Here is a 20,895-nt window from a genome sequence, read left to right as displayed (position 1 = left end):
GGAGAATGGGAGTACACCTGAGAGCTAGTGTTTAATGAAGATAACTGCGAGGTTGAATTTCCTACTGCCACTCCAACTTGCTTTGTTCATACGCCCACTCCTAATTCCGATGTTCTGTTATTGTTCCAACTGCGGTTCTTGGATCTTTTTCAACGCTGACAGTTGGAGTTGCAGTAGTCGAGGCGTGTGGTTGAGAGAAACGCAGTTTGGTTTGTACATAATTAATACTGAACTAGGTTTCTTTGACTTTCCCTCCAACGTATGTGTATTACATGGACTTGCATAATGTTCTTTGTAACATTGCCTGAAATAGTCAGAGCTGAAGGAATTTTTGGTCTATAGAATGGACACAGACTCAGAATTTTATTTGAAAAAGCTAGAGTGATTAGGATAAAGTTTCAATTAAATCTACTTTTCGGCCCACGACAGGCGGTCAAGTCACATCGTCAAGTCTACCTTGAACTGATGAAAAAAAGTTATTAGAGCATACGCCCACTGTTCTTCATATTGTCAGAAAAGCATTTCAAAACGTTTTGTTGGAACAGTATGCATCTTACAGCTTCTCCTGGGATTGCAGTCATATTTAAAGATTAATATACTTTTTTTGCAGTTAATGTCGTCATAAGTGTTCATTAATATAAGGTCTTTTCCCATTTGATTTTATTAGAATTCGAAAACAAACAAAAAATCGCGATTGTTTCTTCAAACAAACTTTTGTTTTGAAAAAAAAACGTAAATTTTAAAGGTAGTCTGCGAGGAAACTACAAAGATGTGCACATGTTCTAAAATGATCATTTTTAAAGACTGTAATGTCTTTTTTTTTCAAAAGACTAGGCAGTTGTGTTTTTTTTTAAAAAAATGAGTTGCGCCTTAATTTTGGAGAGTCCTGTACAAGTTCAGCTCTGTTGAAGACATTGTTCTTCGAGGAATTTATTGAACTGCAATCTTTTTTATTGAGTTAATTAGCAAAATGCTTGTTTTTATTTATTTTTCATATATTTGGTGTGTGTGTATATAAAATGTGTGTTTGTGTGTGTGTGTGTGGTGTGTACGAGTGTGTTTGTAAAGTATTCAATTTAACATTATTTTCTGTAAGTAATGATAAGTAACAAATATACAAGGCATTATGAAACAAGTTGCTTTTCTGCATAATGTTATGAATGTCATAAACGGTGCAGAGAGCGATAGCTAGAATATTTAGAAAAGTTATTATTGAGTAAAATCAGTCAGACAGATGCGTGACTATCAGGAAAGGTAAATATATTATTCACATGTCTCCAGTAGCTATGAATCGATCAAACAGGTTGTTTTTGAACTGTTAATGGGGTAGTCTCTCCGAGGAATATGGAAGAGCCGTCTTTTATTGGACACTTCGAAATGTTCTTACGTTCAGCAGCGTTTGACAAGATTTAGTAAAATTATTGCTACTGGGGACTCTGCTGTCATGGGCTTAAACAGGAGAGCCTGCGGCAGTGAGTATCGATTTTTAATGCTTTGTTGCTTTCCTAGTGCTAGGATTAAGAATGCCTTAACCGTTCGAAGCATATAGCTAATGGTGAGATTGAGAAGTCAAAAATTAATGTACTTATTGGAAACAATGAGTTTTTTTTGCGAAACGGTTACAGCAGTACAAAGTGAAATTAAGAGCTGAGGTAAAAGATTAAAACAGACAACCTTAAAAGTCACAATTGCTGTTTTACTTGCAACTCTAAACTCAACTGGTGAAGGAACAAAGGTTAAAGGAGGAAAATCAATGCTTGAAGAGATGTTGTGTTATTCAAGAATTCAAGCTCTTGGGACATTGGAATGTCTTTTGAAATGGAAAAGTTCTTTTCAAAAAGGATTGGAACAACATCTTCAAAAGAGAGAGAGAAGAATATCATAGTATCCCTACTGCGTGAAAGGAGGCTTTTCGACCCAAAATGTTCACACAGACACTTTGCAGAGTCACGCACCCGGACCCATTTCCCTCGTGTCCTATATTTACTCTTGACTAATGCACCAACCCACACATTCCTGAAAGAAACGGCTAATTTAGCGTGGCAAAGTCAGCTAAAGTGCACATCTTTGGAGTGTGGGAGGAAACCGCAGTTTCCTGAAGAATCCCATGCAGACGTTTGGAGATTGTACAACCTCCACACACACAGTCACCAGAGGCTAAAAGCGAAACCGGGTCCCCATTGCTGTTCGGCAGCAGTACTCACCACTCAGCCACCTTGCTGCCGCACTCAGATAGGGAGAATGCATATTGATATTCATAGTGGAAGTATTCGAAGCAGCGGTGTAAGTTGCAGGGCGGATGAAGACGTTTCTTAATGTGATGAGAGCACATCAATTCAAAAAAAAGACGAGAAATTCAGAGTATATAATTATTCTGTAGAAACAACGTGTATTTTGTTTTTCAATGATAGTGGTCTTAGAGGGAATCCTGATGCACTGGCGGCATTTTTAAAAACATGACATTTGGATATGATGGCTGTTGCAAAAACATGGCAGAGAGATGTTTAAGAGTGGTAATTCAAAGTTCCATGTATTAAGTGTATACAAAGGATAGAAAAGAAGATGTGTATCGGCCAGTCGTTTTTGTTGATGAAATAAATTACTGCTGTAATCAAGGGAGCTATTTCTGAAAAAAGCATCCAGTGAAAATTCATGGGAAATATTACAAATAAGGAAGGAAAGAAAGGGATTCTACTTCATGCACTCCAACAGTAGGAAAGGAATTTAGAAACAAATATGCAGGGAGATATCAGATAAATGTAAGAATAATAAGATTGGAATAATGAGGGTTTGGGGGGGGGTTAATTTTCCAAACATTGACAGGGATTACCAAATTGGGCGAACACTTTGGTTCTGGCGATAGTAACTCCGTTCGATTCAAAATGGTACTGGACAAGAATAGGCTTTCCATAGGTATGACCCTTTTAATTGAAATACCACATTTTTTTGGCATGAATTAAGTTTGGTGTTGATTGCTAGCAGGCTGACAAGTGGGTAGGGTTCAACAGTGTGACAAGAGAGCTTACAGGCATTATGTTCCTCTCAGAATGAAGCGTAAGACTGGTTAGATTAAGGTACAATAGATGAATAACGTTAGCGAGTTTCAACTCAGCAGTAAGAAAAGTATCGTAAACAACTTGTTCTAATAGAATTTGTTCATCATAATAAATAGTGTGGGACATTCGTGAGAAATTTGGAAGCCAAAAAGGGAATATGAGATACCATTGGCAGAAAAGGTTAAGGATAATCTAAAGGGAATTTACAACGACTTTAAGAACAAGAGAGTAACTCGGGAGAGGATAAAGCATCTTAAAGATCAAAGAGGACATATTTGTGTTGAACACCAAGAGATGGTGAATTGTCTGCACCGGGCTTTTATCTAGATTCAACTCGATCTGGTATATGTCACCATATTAGCCAATTTGATCAAGGTCTTTTTTTAAATATCAGAAAAGCTTTTTTACTGTCCACTGTGCCAACAATTTTGTTGTCATCCACAAACTTACTAACTCTGCCTTCTGCATTCCCATCCAATTCACTTATAGGAAATCACAAACAATGACAATTCAGAACCAATCTCGGTGGAACAATGCTGGTAACAGGCTTCCATTTCAAAAAGGCAAACCTCCACCATAAATGTCTGTCTCATGCCATTGCGCCAATTGAAAATGCTGGAGAGAAACTCGGCAGTATTAGGGCAGAGAAGAAAAGAGTTAAAATTTTGAGTCTAATCTGATTTTCACAAAAGCTTCAGATGAGACTCGATATGTTAACTCAGTTTCTCTCTCTAGATACTGCCTCATCTGTTGCATTCCTCCACAATTTTGTGCTTGCATTTCAGATTTGCATTATCTTTAATATTTTGCTTTTGTTGATGGGTTCAGGCGTTGAACCTAGTTATATTTGGACCACAAGATCCATTCCTGGTGCAACTACTTGTGCTGGTGACTATTGCATCACACCAGACTCTGTTTCTTCTTTAAGTTGCAAAAAAAAAGACTTTTGCCAATATCGTCTTAAATACACAAATCTCAGAAAACTGATTTTGATTTAAACCACGTTTCAGAGACAGTGCCACTTTCTAAAACAAAAATGAATAGATTAGTAATTATGAGGTTGTCTGTGCCTTTTATGAATAACTTGTCTCCTGAGGATCTCGTAGCGTTCAATACGTTTCTCAGAATAATTAAAGGAAAATGGAAGATACGCAGCCCATTGTCTCTACAGCAGCTCGGAATGAGCTCTGTCCCCGCTGATACTCACTGTCACATTACATATTTTGTTATTTGTTTCTGTTTTAATTCTGGATATCCAGTACAGATGTAAACAAACTTATCAACCTGCATTACATGTGACCAAACATTCTGTTCACATTGTCGTTCAGCATTCCGCCTCCCAAATTTTGTCTGCTGACTTGCAAGCTTCTGACAAATGGAATGCAGGGAGGTATCACGGTCATCCCCTCGAGTCTCTTCAGCCATGAAACCCAGTCCTCTCTGTCTCCTAATCAATATCATATACATTCCATCCCTGACTCCTTAATCCATGGGTTTTAATGAACATGATTATTGTACATTATTATGGACAAGAACTGATTCCTCAAAGCAATTCGCCCAGACCGTACCATGTCACTGGGATGGCATAGTGGTTGAGTGGTGGGCAGTGCTGTGTACCAGTACCAGGGAAACGAGTTCGATCACCGCCACCCCCAACCTCCCAGCCAGCTGTCTGTGTGGAGTTTGTATATTCTCCCATTGCCTCCATGCGTTTGCTCTGGTTTCCTCATGCAATGGGAAAAAAAAAGCAGATTAGGTGAATTGCCATGCTTAATTGGCCATAGTCGTGACGGATGTGTAGATTAGGTGCATTATTCTGGATTAAATGTGGATGAAGGAAGGGCATCGGTCTGCGTGTGGTACTCCTCGGAGATTCAGAGTGGACTTGTTCGGCCGAATGGCCTTTGACCACACTGTAGGCATTCTATTTCTTGATGCTAAGTGTATAGTGGTTATTCCTGGAGTGAGTTAGCTGGTCAGACTGCCTAGTTATCAACACATATAACTATTTTGAAAATTACGGAATGAAACAGAACGATCCAAAAATAGAATACCCAAATAATGTATCCTATCCGAGGTGGACAGGCAATTCCGACTTAATGATGCTGTTCCAAAATATGTATGACACTCCCAATAAGTAAATCACTTAGCACAAAGAGTGAAAATGACACAAACATTATAGGTTACAAAGTCAGAAATGCAGAAAGTAGGGGATGCCATCCACTTTCAACTGTCACCCAGACTCAACTAACCCTAGAACTTAACTGACCCGCTCAGCTCGAGACCTGGCCACTCCTCCTTTATTACACATTGTTATTTTAAAGACTGGGAAGCCCTATACCTGAGTCATTTTCTGATAGGGAAAGACACAAAGAGACCCAATAAATCATTCAAACTTCATACATTTAGGAAACTTGTATGATTTGGAATCCCTCTGAAAATATCGAGGACACCTAACCAGCTTTCTGAAACCTCCCCTTTAAAAAAATAATTTCCAGTGATGGTTTCGTTTTTCAAAACCTGAATAAAATTTTTTAGTACTCCAGTACTAATGTATATCCACTGACTATAAACATGCAAACATAAAAGTGTATAAGGATTTAGTCGGTTGCTCTTCCACTACCAAACCGCCCAATTAGATTCTCTACGGTATGGAAACAGGCCCTTTGTCCAAACAAGTCCACACCTCCCCTCGGCACAGTGGCACAGTGGTTAGCACTACAGCGTCACAGCGCCTGAGACACGGGTTCAATTCCCACCTCAGGCGACTAACTGTGTGGAATTTGCACGCTCTCCCTGTGTCTGCGTGAGTTTACTCCGGGTGCTCTGGTTTCCTCCCACAGTCCAAAGATGTGCAGGTTAGGTGAATTGGCCATGTTAAATTGCCCCTAGTGTTAGATAAGGGGTAAATGTAGGGGCATAGGTGGGTTGCGGGTCGGTGAGCACTTGTTGGGACGAAAGGCATGTAATGTAATCTAATCCCTGAAGAGTAAGCCAGTCAGACCCATTCCCCTATCCCATATTTACCCCGTTTATTTCCATTTGATTGTAATAACTCTTTTAGGTCATTTCTGTTTCAGTTAAGACGGTAACTCAATAATTTATCCCTGAATAATGCACTTAACATTATGGGTAATTAACCTGACCAGCACATATTTGAATTCTGGGGGGAAACTGGAGCACCCAGAGAGAACCCACGCACCCGGGGAGAACGTGCAAACTCCACACGGACAGTCACGTGAGACTGGAATTGAACCAAGTCCCTGGTGCTGTGAGACAGCAGTGCTAACCACTGAGCCACCGTGTCTCACTGTAGTCGAAACAATGCATCGGCAAGCACGTTATCAAGAACTTCCACATCCTCAACTTCCAAACTGAATGAACAGGCAACAGGCTTCACCGAAACAGTCTGACAGTTTTGACCTCGAGTTATGCTCCAAACTTCAGTGGGTGACGACTAGTGCATAGAATGGTCAATTTAGTCATACCAACACCATGATCGAAGTCTCTTTCTCAAATGTGGACTATTTCTGCTGATGAACGTTCAACCTTTTGGGGAAATACCTAATAGGTTTTTCTATCTTCTCGTCATCTTTAGCAGGAGCACAGCAACGATAGCCACATCACTGGAATTGATAGCCAAATTGAATGACTTTGCGCAATCAGATGAAGCTAAGATCGGGACAGTGGTTAACATCGTTTTCAGGAAGTCAAATGCCTTCTAACAATCCGCCGTCTAATGAAACTTCATGCCTTTCTTTAGCAAATCGTCGGTCGAGCAGCCAAACTGCTAAAATTCGGAACAAACTTTCCCTAAAATCCGTTCAATCCGAGTAAAAGGAGTACTACTTTCTCGATAGCATGGGGAATTCCCCAATTAGCTTTGTGTCCGTGTCCGATACCATGGCCCAGGGACATAACTTGGGTTTTGGCAAATTCATTTGCAGTCATGTTTATCAACAAACGGAATTTTCAAAGTTGATTGAACACATCCAATAGATGTGGTAAATGTTCCGAAACTGAGCGTCTAAAAATTAACAGGTCATCAGTGTATGCAACACAATTAGTTTAACCGGAAATGATATTACTGGTTAGTTTCTGAAATTTTCCTGGAGCACTTTTCGTACCAAACTGTTAGTCTTTGAACTGATGCAGTGCATTCGGTTTTACGAAAGCCAAAATTGCCTTTGCTTTTCTTACAAAGACACCTACCAGCAGCCTCTGAGCAAGTCCAAATTAAAAATGTATGGTGTTTCACCTAGGTTTTCAACACAGTCTTCCAAGAGCGGAATTGGATAAGCATCAGTCTTTTTAACTGCATTCACTTTGCGATAGAACACACATGACCTTTGGTAACATCTGATTATGGCAACATCACTTTTGCCGAGCTCCAGTCACCCGAATTCATTTCGATTTCGTCGTTTTGGAGCATGTGCTCAATTTCCTTCTGAACCTGTACCAATTTTAGTGTGTCATGTTCAGAAGAATATTGCTTAATCGGAACAGCATCTCCTATATCTGCAACACGAATAATTCATTCATTAATTCGCCGTTTATTTCTACATATCTCCCAATTTGATTGCAATATCTCTTTCAGGTCATTTCGATTTTACTCAAAAGGTAAATCAATGATTTATACCCATTTTTGGCAACTTCGCCATTATCCAATAAAATTTGAGCAATGCCCAATTCGGTATCCCTTGAACTTGGTTCTTCCTTTGGTGTTGTATTTATTAACATCTTCTGCTCTTCCTTTCCTTTCCTGTCAAAATAACATTTGATCATATTCCCATGACACACCCTGTGAGAGTTCTTCAGTTCGGGAATTCTTGTCAAGTAGTTGACCTGAATTTCCTGTAAATTTGATAAGGTTCACTAAACATTACTTTGAAGGATTCACTAATTACTGGAAGTAACACTGATACCTTATCCCCGATTGCAAAATTATATTTTCATTATTCCTTGCGAACTACCTCTTTCATTGCACGCTGAGACTCTTTTATATGCTTTCTCGCCAACTCTCCAGATCGATTTAGTCATTCCCTAAAATTTGTCTTAGTCCAAATGTTTCGTCACTGAATTCTGACTTACTGATTTCTCCTTAATGAATTTTAATTGTCTTCTGACTTCATGCCGACAAACTAATTCGAAAGGACTGAATTTGATCAATTGATTTGCTATATCATTAATTGCAAACAGCACAAACGGAATTCGCAAATCCCAATCATATGGTTATTTTTGACTTTAAGCCCTCAAAATGGTCTTTAATGTTTGATGCCTCCTTTCTAGAGGTTGCTGCGAGTCTGGATGTACGCAGTTGATTTTACTCGTTTCCTTCTTAATCTGTCGATAAATTGCCTGAATAAATTGGATGTGAAGTTTGAAACTTGTTCGTTCGTATGTATTGAAAAAAAGTGAATACTTCATCTCCAATCCAATTAGCTGTGACATTGTGTAATGAGATGACCTCTGGAAATCTCGTCGATACATCCATTATTGTTAACGAATAGTGATTCCCACTTTTTGTTTGAGATGGAGCCTATGCAATCAAATAAGAAAGGTTCCTCAAAAGTAGGGATATGTATTAAAGTGCAGTTTTATTACCACCTGTGGTTTTCCATTTACCCGGCGTGGACGACATGTCTGGCAAAATTCAACAATATCCTTGTCCTCTCCGGGTTAGTAGTAATGTCTTTGTATATTATCCTGTACTTTCCTCACTCCCAAGTGCAAGCGCAAGCGCCACCCTCAACACCTCCCCTCAAAATCCACTGATAAAACTTTGTAATGAATTTCTGTACATTTGTGATCTGCCTGGATATGTGATTTTCTCCATTTCCTAATTAAGGCATCTTTTTTTTAAAAAAGGTAATGGCACTCACTGATACATTCAGATATATTTTCTTTTCAAGCCTTTTAATACAACTGTGGCAAATTTTAAGTTTTCATACTTCTGCGGGAACTCAATTAGTTTAGCTGAGCATAAAAATATTTGCTCCTGTTTTGTGTCAATTACCTGACTGGACAATGTCTCTGCTAATGCTGCTTCAGCTTCTTCATCTGTGCCCTGTCAGCTCTCATGTTTCAACTGGTGACAATGTGCTCGCATCACCCCACAACCAGGAAAGATTGCAGGACAAGAACCCGGCATTCTTTCAATAGCTTGCATTCCTTCAATAGCCTACGTCTCCACTGGCCCTTCAAACACAGTAGGCAACACTCCTCGCAGTATATATATATATAAAATTTGCAAGGACGGATTGTATTCGTTGAGTTTATCCAGTGCTCTGAATCGAAAATTTCTACTCTTTTCTTGGCACTCTAAACTCACTTTACATATTTGAGTGCTTTTTGTCTCAACGTTGACGGTAGATTTCTAACATAGTCAGTCAGGAGTACAGATCTCTTCATCTTTCAGTATGACAGACTGTTAGGATCATGTGCCCATTAATAATGATACCGTTTTCCCTGCTATTCCTGGACTATGTGAATAAACCATACCTTTGCAGGTATATTTACTAAGCAGATTTGGTACTTCCTTTAATCAACCTCTGATGTGGCTCTTTAGCTACAACCGTGTTTCCTGTTGCAATTACAACAAAAATCACAGATTTATCCTGTTTTCCTACATCTGGCGTTTTTCCTAGTCCACCAACACTCTGCTTCTATATGACGTACTTTATTGCAATGAAAGCAACACACCTTTGAACATCATTATCCACTTCAAGGATTTTACCATTGTGGTAAGATTTCCTTATGATCGTCACCGAGATCTGCCTTTCCCCCTCCACGTGAGGATTTCACTTTGCCCCAATTTCTATCCCTCACGGACTGAAATTTATTCAGGAAAACAAAGATGCTTTAGATATCAACCCATAATCTTCAATAATTTCAGCCGGTAACCTTACCGTTTTCACACTCGGTTCTCCACATGAGTTCGCACTACTTCAGGCAGTGAATTGTTGAACTGTTCCAAAATAATGTTTTCGAAGAATATTGAACGTTTCCTCTATTTTTAAATCTCTTATCCATCAATAAAAATTACTTTGTTTTATATTTTCAAATTCAACATTAGTTTGAAAAAGATCCATCCTTCTATTCCTGAAACGTGTCTGAAAGCACCTGGTTAAATCTCATATGCTATTAAAATAGCTTTCTTCTCCTCCTCATACTCACTACCTCTGACATTGTTGCGAATAACGCAAAACTCTACCGACAAATTTTATTTGGATCAACAAATTCCACTTGGTCCCAGGATACTGCATCGGCTTGTCCAATTTTTCAAACGAAAAAGGCTTTCACATCATTTTAATCCAATTTTGCAAGGCGTGAATATATTTAAACAATTTCTCACAGGCTATTAGTTACCATGTGTTTGCTTATTCTCACCCTGTTCCTCCATCCTTTTAACCTGACTTTCTTTTCTAAGTGTTCATTTCTGAAGCCCAAAGGTTCTCTCTTTTCTTTTCTTCAGCGAAAGCAATTTGTTCTTTTCCTCTCTCCTCTGCTAAACTAATCGTTCCCTTTCTTTCTCTTCTGATATTAAGCGTAATTCAAACTGTTTCATTTCTGCTTCGACCTTGAGCTGCAGAATCTGCAAATGAAGTTGAGCCAACTCTTCAGATCCTTATGGGGTTTCCAGAAAATGTAAATGCTGCGCTACTGTTGCAATCATCTCATTTTTCCTCACGTTAAGAGGTACCCTCAATTCCAGCTTTTCTCCTTATTCCTGCAGCTTGATCTAATGTACATTTTGTAAAACCGCCAAGGTCACTTCTTCCACCTTTGAAAACATCCCTGGTGACCAAAAGAGCCATTGCTTACTGAAGTTCTGTTAACCCAAACAAATCAACACGCGAAATAAATTATACTAACATCAGCTACTCGCTGTGTAAACCTCACAAAGAACCCCTGATCTGGACCAGGCCCGACCACACAAAATACTGTTAAGCAGGTAGCCCAGACAGTAACATTGCTGTTTGTTGAATTGATATGCACAATAAATATGCCCGCAATGAATACGCTGGTCAGACTGCATACTTTGAAAGAAACAGATATTTTTTAAATTACGAAACGAAATGCAACGAACGGAAAACATAAACCCGAATAGCTTATCCTGTCCAAATCTGAAAAGCTATCCCGACTTAATGATGCTGTTCCAAAATACTTGCAACAATCCCAGTGAATAAGCCCCACATTGCAAAGAGTAAAAATGACACAAATATCGGACAGGAGAAAGTGAGTACTACAGATGCTGGAGATCAGAGCTGAAAATGTGTTGCTGGAAAAGCGCAGCAGGTCAGGCAGCGTCAAGGAACAGGAGAAATCCTGATTCCTGAAGAAGGGCTTATGCCCGAAACGTCGATTCTCCTGTTCCTTGGATGCTGCCTGATCTGCTGCGCTTTTCCAGCAACACATTTTCAGCACAAATATCTTACAGGTTATGAGGACAGAAGGGGAGAAAAGAGGGGTGGGCGAATTGTGTAGAGCATCCAGTTTCAACTGTGTCCCTGTCTCAATTAAACATCGAAGTGAACTGACCTGCACAACGCAAGAACTGGCCACGGTCCCTCGATTGTACCAAATTTAAAATCATGCAACACCAGGTAATATTCCAAAATGTTTATTTGGAAGCACGAGGTTTTGGAGTTCCGCTTCTTGGTCAAGTGCTGTCAAGTCCAACTCCGCCACTGCCAAGTCATGTTGATTACAGAGGAATCTCGATTATCCAAAGGAGATGGGCGGGCACTATTTCGTTCAGATAATTGATTATTTGTTGAATTGATTTCCTCTGGGTATCGGAGTTTTCTGTGAAGACTCCTCCACCTTCAAGGGACTATGCACAGGCACGTTAGGCTCGAGACCCCGTCACCGTCAGCTCCACACAAATTCTCCGCCCAGGCCCCAGCAATGTACGATCCCAACCCACCGCCTGCCCGTCTGCAACCCCATTCAACATCGAACCCTATCGGTCCCCACCGGCCCTCAACGCCGCAGCCCCAATACCGCTCCCCCATCCCAGCAACACGTTCATGCCCACCCAACGTCCGAACCCCGTCCGAAGTCCCGCCCTCATTCAACTCGCCCCCTATCTGTCCCCTACTTCCGGGTAGCCTGACTGCACAGCAAAAGTAAGACTGCTGCTTTCTTTGAGGGTCGGTCTCCAAATAGCGTGAACGCATGTCCTTATGCGCGCGTACACACACACACACACACACACACATCATTTTGAGAGGTTCCACCTCTGCCGCGTGCAGGACTATGTCAGAGAGATGACCTGGGGAAGGGGGGCATTTAGGACTCACCCCGTGCAGAACTCCAGGGAAAGTATGGGGAGAGAGAGTGAGAGCGTGCGGTCAGTCATTTAAAGGCAGTCCCTGGACTGTCCAGGATTAGTCTTGCTTCATTTCAGTGAGGTGATTTCATTTTTAATCATTGTACCTATAACAAAAGACTCGATCAGGGTTGAAATAGTTCTTTGACGTAATGTTTTTCCCGGTACTTTGGGATTCCCTTCGGATAATCTGATATTCGGATAACTGATATCCGGATGAATTTAGTTCCTCGTTCTTTTCCTGAAACAATTGAAATTCCTCTTCCCGAGGCATTTTCTGTTATCGATAAACAAAATAGTCCCAATCAACAATTTACTCCCCAGACATGTGAGAGCATTGGATTGTATAGAAACTCTCTGAAAATCATCAAGGACAACATGGCCTTGTAAAGGGACCAGCTTTGGAATGCCACGTTTGGCTTTGGAATGAAGTAAAAGAAATGAACGTTTTACGTATTTGAAGCATATTGAGATGTTTGCGAGTTGATGTAGTAATACTGAAGTGCATTGTGTGTTGAAGGTGTAACATTGCTTTATTAGATCAATGAGAGGAATGTTCAAACAAATCTACACTTTCTGTGTATGGTCAGGTCAAATACGCCCACTGATTATCTATTAGATGACACATGTTGTGGATGAAGAGAGACCAGAAGAGAAACAACAACTTGGGGGGAGTTGGGATGTGGAAAGCTTCAAGTGATAACAACATTGCAAACGGACAGCACAGAAGTATCATCTCGCCTGGGAAAACAAAACATCCATCACATTGCCTCACCACTGCCTTCGTTAGAGCAATGGATGATTAGCGATAAGATTCATAACCAGTGATGTCAGCAACCAATCCAGTCCCAATATCATTATGAAATGAAATAACCATACCAAAAAGAGTTAAGTGTTCAGTGGCTGTGATTGATGCCAGTCTCCATGGCTCCTAGCCGTGTCCCTGGAGGTTTTCCATTTTCTATTATTATAAGGACTTCTTGCCATGATTTATCCCATTACAGGAGCAGATGCGTCACCTTCGACACTAACAGCGATCACCAGCTGCAGAAACAGGGAAAGGAGAGATCAAAACATAAAAATAGACTGGAATGTTGCAGCAATGGATCAGAACCTGAGAAAATTAGACTGGAATTTTACAACAATGTATCAGAATCTAAGAACACTAGATCGGGAAGTTACAACAATGCATTATAATCTGGCAACAGTCGACTGGACTCTAACGACAATAGATCAGAAGCTGAGAACAGCAGACTGGAATGCTGCAACAATGGACAGGAGCTTATCCTCGGGTATTTCATATCTTTCCTCATCTCGGTCGACATTGTCTTCTCGGATATTAGGTGCAGTGATGATTATTCAGGCTGGCTACTATCCTTTCCTTGCTATTGTTGGTGTTCCAAGTGAGTGTCTCAATCTCAATTCATTTATTAATATCATAAACCATGACTTACTTCATTGCTATTTCTGTTATGTACATTGGGCAGAAAGTATTGTATTCAGTTTCAACTGCGATCACCATTCATTACCGCAAGAACCGCCCACATACCAGCCCCAACAAACTTCTGAAAACAAGACTATTCACAATCCTGAAGTCCGAATTTGCCGTGAATTGATTCTCTCCATCACTCAACCTATCTACGAGCATGCGATACCATCCCCAGTCCTTAACTAGACGTCAGTGCTGATGCATAATAAACCATTAATTATGCCTTGGGAAAAAATAAGATTTCATGGTACCAGCTTGTTTATGAAAATCTTGTTCTTGTCTCTGAAGTAAATTCACGACAGGGGCATTGTGTTAGTATAGTAGTGTTGTTTGAAATGTGATTGAGAGGCAAGTGTTACTTCACGGACAACACTGTTTCAAACCTACCGCAGATGATGTCCGAACATGAACTCAAATGACCACGTAGTCAGTGTTTAGTTCCAGCCGGTTTCATTTCTATGAGACTTTGCAGTGATTGATATAACCTAGCGGCTGTGTTGGCGATTTCAAAGGGCAATTGAGACTCAATCACCTTGTTGCTGGTCTGGAGTCACACGTGACCGTGACCAGGTGAAGATTGTAGATTTCATTCCCTGATTTTTGCTTCCCCTGGCAATCGACATTGGTTTCGTGCTTTCATTTGATTCTTAATTCCTGATAATTTTATGAATTGAAATTCCACTATCTGCTGTGACGGGGTTCAAATCCAGGTTCGTGACATTACCTGGGTCCCTGGGTTAATATTCTGGGAATACTACCACTAGACCATTGCGTCCCCAGATTCTCCCACTATATCCAGTAGCAGTAGTAATGTTGCTGTTGGCGTGTCAATGCTTGAAGCAGAGCGTTTCACAAGGCAAAGAAATAATTTCTCAAAACATACAATCTTTCTCATTTTGCATTTATTAGATGGTGAGAAGATGTGAAGTGTCCTTGTTGAAAAAGAGCTGAGTGTCCTTGGTCGTAAGTCACGAGCAGAAATCTTATCGAGCCGCAATTAATCAGTGCAATATCATAAACCATGAGTTACTTCATTGCTATTTCTGTTATTTACATTGGGCAGAAACTATTGTATTCAGTTTCAACTGCGATCACCATTCATTACCGCAAGAACCGCCCACATACCAGCCCCAACAAACTTCTGAAAACAAGACTATTCACAATCCTGAAGTCCGAATTTGCCGTGAATTGATTCTCGCCATTGCAAAACAGTTAAAGTACAGCAGTGCAGACAACGTCCTGCAGTTGTTGAGTGTTGTTGAGTTCGGACTTGAGGCACTGTGTACAGATTTTCTCTCGTTTATAAGGAATGCTCTCCTTACAACAATGAGACAGTGTAAAACCATTTCACCAGACTAAACACTGCGTTGATCGTACCATGAGGAGAGTATGAAGGAGATGAGTATTTAATTTGGAACGGTACAAATAAATAAAAGGTGATTGCATTAAAACTTGAGTGTTACAGACCAACACTCATTATTTACAAAACAAAACAGAGATAGCGTCAAATATAACATGTGATTTCCGACATTACATGATTTTCCATTTTCAAAAATATATCGTTAGGAATGTCTTGGAAGGATATGGGAAAATTCCACGGAAATGGGGTTAGCATAGGTAGACATTTTGGTCGGCATAGAGCAGCTTCAGCTGAAGGGCCTGTCTTCGTGCTGTAGGACTCCATGTGACACTATGACAGTTCATATACCTCTGTGAGTCCGCATGTTGTTTGACACAGAGCTGTTAATTCTGAATGATCCCTCACCGCCTCAATGTACAGTTGGTGTGTCACCCTGTACTGAAACTCATGTTGTTCGCAAATCTGTCCGCAGCCAAACTGAAAGTGTTCGCCAAGCCCACTAGGTTCTGTACTCCACACAGAACACTAGTGTAGGTTCTCAGAGTTGGAAGATGCCTCCTTGAGACTTCACAGAAGTCATCTACCGTCGCTCCTTACCATCAGCAAACCACAGTATTGTTAACGTAAAACATGTACATTCAGCAATGGAGCCAGGAGTAACAAAATGGAAGCATGTCTGTACAGTCTCTACTTCATTGCTTTGACATGTTACAGGATCAATGACATCCTCCAGTTTCTGTGTTAAAGACTGGAGGGGCTGAATGGCCTCTTCTCTTCATGTGTTCGTGCCTTGAGGGTCTGATTGTCTTCCACCTGTTCCCAGGGAAGAGGTCGAATGACGTTATTAGACAATGCAATTCAGATGTTTACCAGCGTCATATGGTGACAGGGCTCTGTGTCTTTCTGTCTCATTGTAGTCAACATTTAAGGTATAACAGTTTTTCAGTCCTGGGACTTTGGATGGGCGAACTGCAGCTAAAGAGGGAAGGGGATTGATTGGGGTGCGAAGTGCAGCAGAATGATGAAGACAGGATACATGTACAAAAGTGTTGGTGCAACGAAGTTGGTCGATGGGAGGGATGAATCCGCTTGTTACCAGGAAGACAGGGTCGTTAGGTGCAATGTAAGGAAGGAGGTGGAGCTGGAAAGGGAGTATGAACATGGCTGGGATGGCTGTTTTAAATTGGAAAATTTATTGTTGAGTCATCCGGGTTGTAGTTTACCGAGTTGGAAGATAAGGTGGCGTCCCTCCTTTTTGCGGTTTGACTCACGGTAGCAAGAGAGGACGTCCAGGATGGTCATTTCGGAAATCGAATGGAAGGGCATTGAAATTATTGGAGACTGGCAAGTAGGTTCAGCCCAGCCGGCCCAGTTGTGATGCTCAGCGAAATGTGTCCTTACTTTAATTTTTGTCACCCTGATCTGAAAAAGACCACATTGACGGCACCTGAATTAGGTTGGGAGAGAGCCAGGTGAAAAGTTGTTTGACTTGGGAGGACTGTCTGCGGCCCTGGATGCATGTGAGGAAGTTGGTGTAACAGCACGGGATGCATCTTTTCCAGTTGCAGGAGAAGTTACCTTGGAGGGGGATGGAAGGGATTAATGGGGAGTGTGGTAAAATCCAAAGATTAGTGGAGGGAACTGTCCTTGTGGAATATGTGGCAGGTCGTGGTATCCAACGTAGTTTACTGCATCTGGTGCTGCCGATCTCATCTTCTCTACATCGGGGAAAACAAACGTAAACTAAGGGAATGTATTGCTGAGCATCTCACCTGGACACGTAAGGGCTGACTTGACTGCACAGTTATCACCTTTTCCAATTCTCCCTCCCAGTTCCGCTGCGACATGGCCATCCTTGACCTCCTCCATTGCCACAACGAACCAACTCGCAAATTGGATGAACAACAATCTTCTTCTGCCGAGGCAGCCGACAGCCTATGAGGATTCAATATTGAGTTATCAGTTTTCAAATGACCACCATGTTAATACCCCAAATGCCTTACCAGCCCCTCCCCTCCCTTCAATCCTCTGACCAACCCTTCTTCCAGCTACCAAATGGATTCATTCCTCCTATCGACCAACCCGCTGGTATCCTCTACCTCCGTTCATATAACCGCATCCCCCCAGTCCGCCTCTTCATTTGACACTCCTTTTAACTTTACTACCAATCTTGAAGAAGGGTTGAGCAAGGCGTTGACTTCTCCACCTCCTGATGCTGCCTGGCGTGTTGTGTTCTTTCTTTTTTCCTGTGTTTCGACTTTGGATTAGAACGCTTTTAATAATTCTCTTCTGGTGTTGATTCGGAGAGTAAATTGTTTGTACCTCTTCTAATCCAACAGTTTAGATTGGTTTAATGGCTTTCTGACATTCATTTGAAACCAGCTTGAGATGCTGAATGATCTTGTGTAAGTGAGCAGTATTGAGCATTACTCGAAAGGAATGTGACCAATACGGTCCCACAGAAGCATAAATGTTGTCCGAGTTTGATACTTTAGCACGTGAGAGGGTGACAGACTGTTCTGAGCACTGTGTGGTATTTCCTGAATATCCACTCTTCTGATCGTATGAAAGAAAGAAAATGATTTGGAGATGCCAGTGTTGGACTGGGCTGTACAAAGTTAAAAATCACATGACATCAGGTTATAGTCTAACAGTTTTAATTGGAAGCACACTAGCTTTCGGAGCGTCGCGCCTTCATCAGGTGGAAGGAAAGAAAGATATTGTTGAATCAGCTCACAATGCTGACCCGAGGAATCTACACCGAGGATCACCACAGAGATATCAAGAGACTGAGAGGATTGATCCCCACCAGCCATAGTGTATTCTGAAAGACCGACCTAGTTTACACCTGATATCCCAGAAATTTGAAATTGCTTAGGCTCCTTCACACCTTGCTCAATCAAATACTGCCATGTTATCAGGGAGAGCCACTCTTCTGCTGTGTTCATATTTCTGTTCACGTAAATTAGCCAAAGTACGCGTATGCAAAGTCTTTCCTTCTCTCAGAGTTTAGCGACATTTTGGATCTCTCTGTCCCAGATAGTGAGGGGAGATACTTCAATGAAATGTTTGGTGTGGAGGGAGGGTGTCAACCATTTTGACTCAGAAAAGGGTTGAGGACGAGATTGAATTGGACATGAAAGAGAAATTAAGGTCCGCAGAAGTTCTTCCCTGATGAAGGGAAATGCAGGCTTCAGGCGCTAAACAGCCTCTTGTTATTCCAGTGAACCCCATACCACAGTGACGTTTTGGCGTCTTCCATTTCCTGTGTTCCTGACTTGAAGAGGCTGAATGGACTCATCCTGTTTCTGTGTAACAGAATATTGGTATTGCATAATGTACTCTAGGTCCAGCGTTCTCGACCTCCTCCTGTAATTTGTGGTGCTGGAAAAACACAGCAGACCAGGCAGGATCCAAAGAGCAGGACAATCGACGCTTCGGGCATAAACCCTTCTTCATTCCTGAAGAAGGGCTTATGCCCGAAACGTCGATTCTCCTGCTCCTCGGATGCTGCCTGGCCTGCTGTGTTTTTCCAGCACCACATTTTTCAACTGTGGTCTCCAGCATCTGCAGTCCTCACTTTCTCCTCCTGTTACTGTTTATCAGGCTACAGCGCTAAACAGTCTCATCCTGTTCTGGTGCAATGGAAATTCATGCAGATTAAATCGACTATCGTAGGAGAAAGTGAAAACTGCAGACGCTGGAGATTAAATCCTGAATGAACTTAACAGCCTCCAACCGAACTAAGCCGAACTCAGATAGTCCCAGTCTATATGAAGAAAATTAAGGTCCCCTGTGATGACAAAATTATATCTTGCAAATGTTCACTTTCTCCCTCGGTACTTGATCCTCTAATTCCCGTTCACTATTTATCGACCTATTTTCAAAGCCAATACCGTCACCATTCCCCCCCTTACTTATTAGCTCCACCCACAACACTTCGCTGGATGATCCTTCACTTAGTTCATGTCTCATGAAAGCTGTGATACTCACCTTAATCCAAAATGCCAATCCCCCTTCACCTCTCTCCTGCCGAAGCATCTATACTCTGGCACATGAAGCTGCCACTCCTGTCACTGCCTTAGACATGTTTTCTGTAATGACTAAAATATCTCAGTCCCACTTATATTTCTACCCTCTAGGTTCATTGGCGTTACCTGTCAGCCCTCTTGCATTGAAATATATGAAAATTAATTGAGCAGGCATTCTTTGATCCTTGTCACATTCCAGCCTGACCTGTCTTTCCAAATTACTATTTCTGACTCCTGTATCTCCTTCCGCTCTCACACTATTCTCCCTGTTGGTGAGAATCGCACTCCTTGGCCAATCCAGTTTAAACCTTGCAGGACGAGCAGATCTAGCTGCCATGTTATTGGTCCACCTTCAGTTCAGGAACAGACCACCCCAGAATGAAAAAGTCTGAACATCGTACCCACACCAATTCTTTCGTTATGAATTTATCTGTATAATCCTCCTGCTCTGACCTACACTGGTATGCGACACTGGAAGAAATCTGGAGATTACCACTGTCGGGGTCATGGTTTTTACCGTTTTTCCTAGCTCTCTGCAGGCCCTCATTCCTATTTCTATATGTCATTTGTGCCAATTTACACAATGACGTCTTGACGCCTAATCTCTTCTTGAGAACGATCTGCAGCCACTCTGAGACATCCTGCACCCTGGCACCAGGGAAGCAAGACACCATCTCGGTTTTCCGATTGTGGTCACAGAATTTTCTCTCTGTCCCTCGAAGAATCGAGTCTCCAATCTCTGAGGACCTCTTTATCTTTTCGTGTTCCGGCAGTGCCCCTGAGCCATATGCAGCGCAACCGAACTGGTGACTGTTTCTGTCCCTGAATGGTCATTCCCCCTCCCCTAAATATTAACCAAAATCGTATGCGTGTATGAGTTCCTTGAATTCGTTGTTTGTACTTCGAACTGTGTCTCACTCTGGAGGGAAAGAGTTTGAGGTTGCAGTGAATGCAGGGGTATTGGAAAAAGAAAACCATTAGTCAGAGGTGCAACGGAATGACCATCTGCTCACTAAGTCTGCTTTTCCTTTCAATTAGGTTGTACATATTCCAATTTCCTGCGTTTTCCCTGTAACCGTATTTAAAAATAAGGCTCTCTCTCTCTCAGACTAGAAAATATTCGATCACCAACCTCAAAAGCATTCAGAACGTTTGGCGATCTTTCCCTGCCACTGATATAAAACTTGGTGGTCTTTAGCCGCTGACTTATTTCTAACACTCTTTTTGAAACTTGAACCGACATTAGATGTTGCCCTGTACGATCATACCATATCTGAGGTATTTCAGTTTCAAAATGAATGATACTTACTGTGAAAAATGGTTAGTGGAAAAAACGATGAACATATTATCATTAGCAAAGTTAGATCTCACGGAATACAGGGAGAACTAGCTGTTTGGATACAGAACTGGCTCAAATGTAAAAGGTGGTGGTGGAGGGGTGTTTTTCAGACTGGAGGCCTGTGACCAGTGGAAAGCCGAGTCGTTGCTGGGTTCTCTACGTTTTGTCATTTACATAAATGATTTGGATGCGAGCATGAAGAGGTGCAGTTAGAAAGTTTGAAGACAACACCAATATTGGAGGTGAAGTGGACAGCGAAGAGGGTTACCTCAGATTACAACGGAGT

This window comes from Chiloscyllium punctatum, chromosome 43 (genome assembly GCF_047496795.1).
Source record: "Chiloscyllium punctatum isolate Juve2018m chromosome 43, sChiPun1.3, whole genome shotgun sequence".
NCBI classification, from domain to species: Eukaryota; Metazoa; Chordata; class Chondrichthyes; order Orectolobiformes; family Hemiscylliidae; genus Chiloscyllium; species Chiloscyllium punctatum.
The sequence above is the reverse complement of the archived record's forward strand: the minus strand, read 5'-3'. Positions refer to the sequence as shown.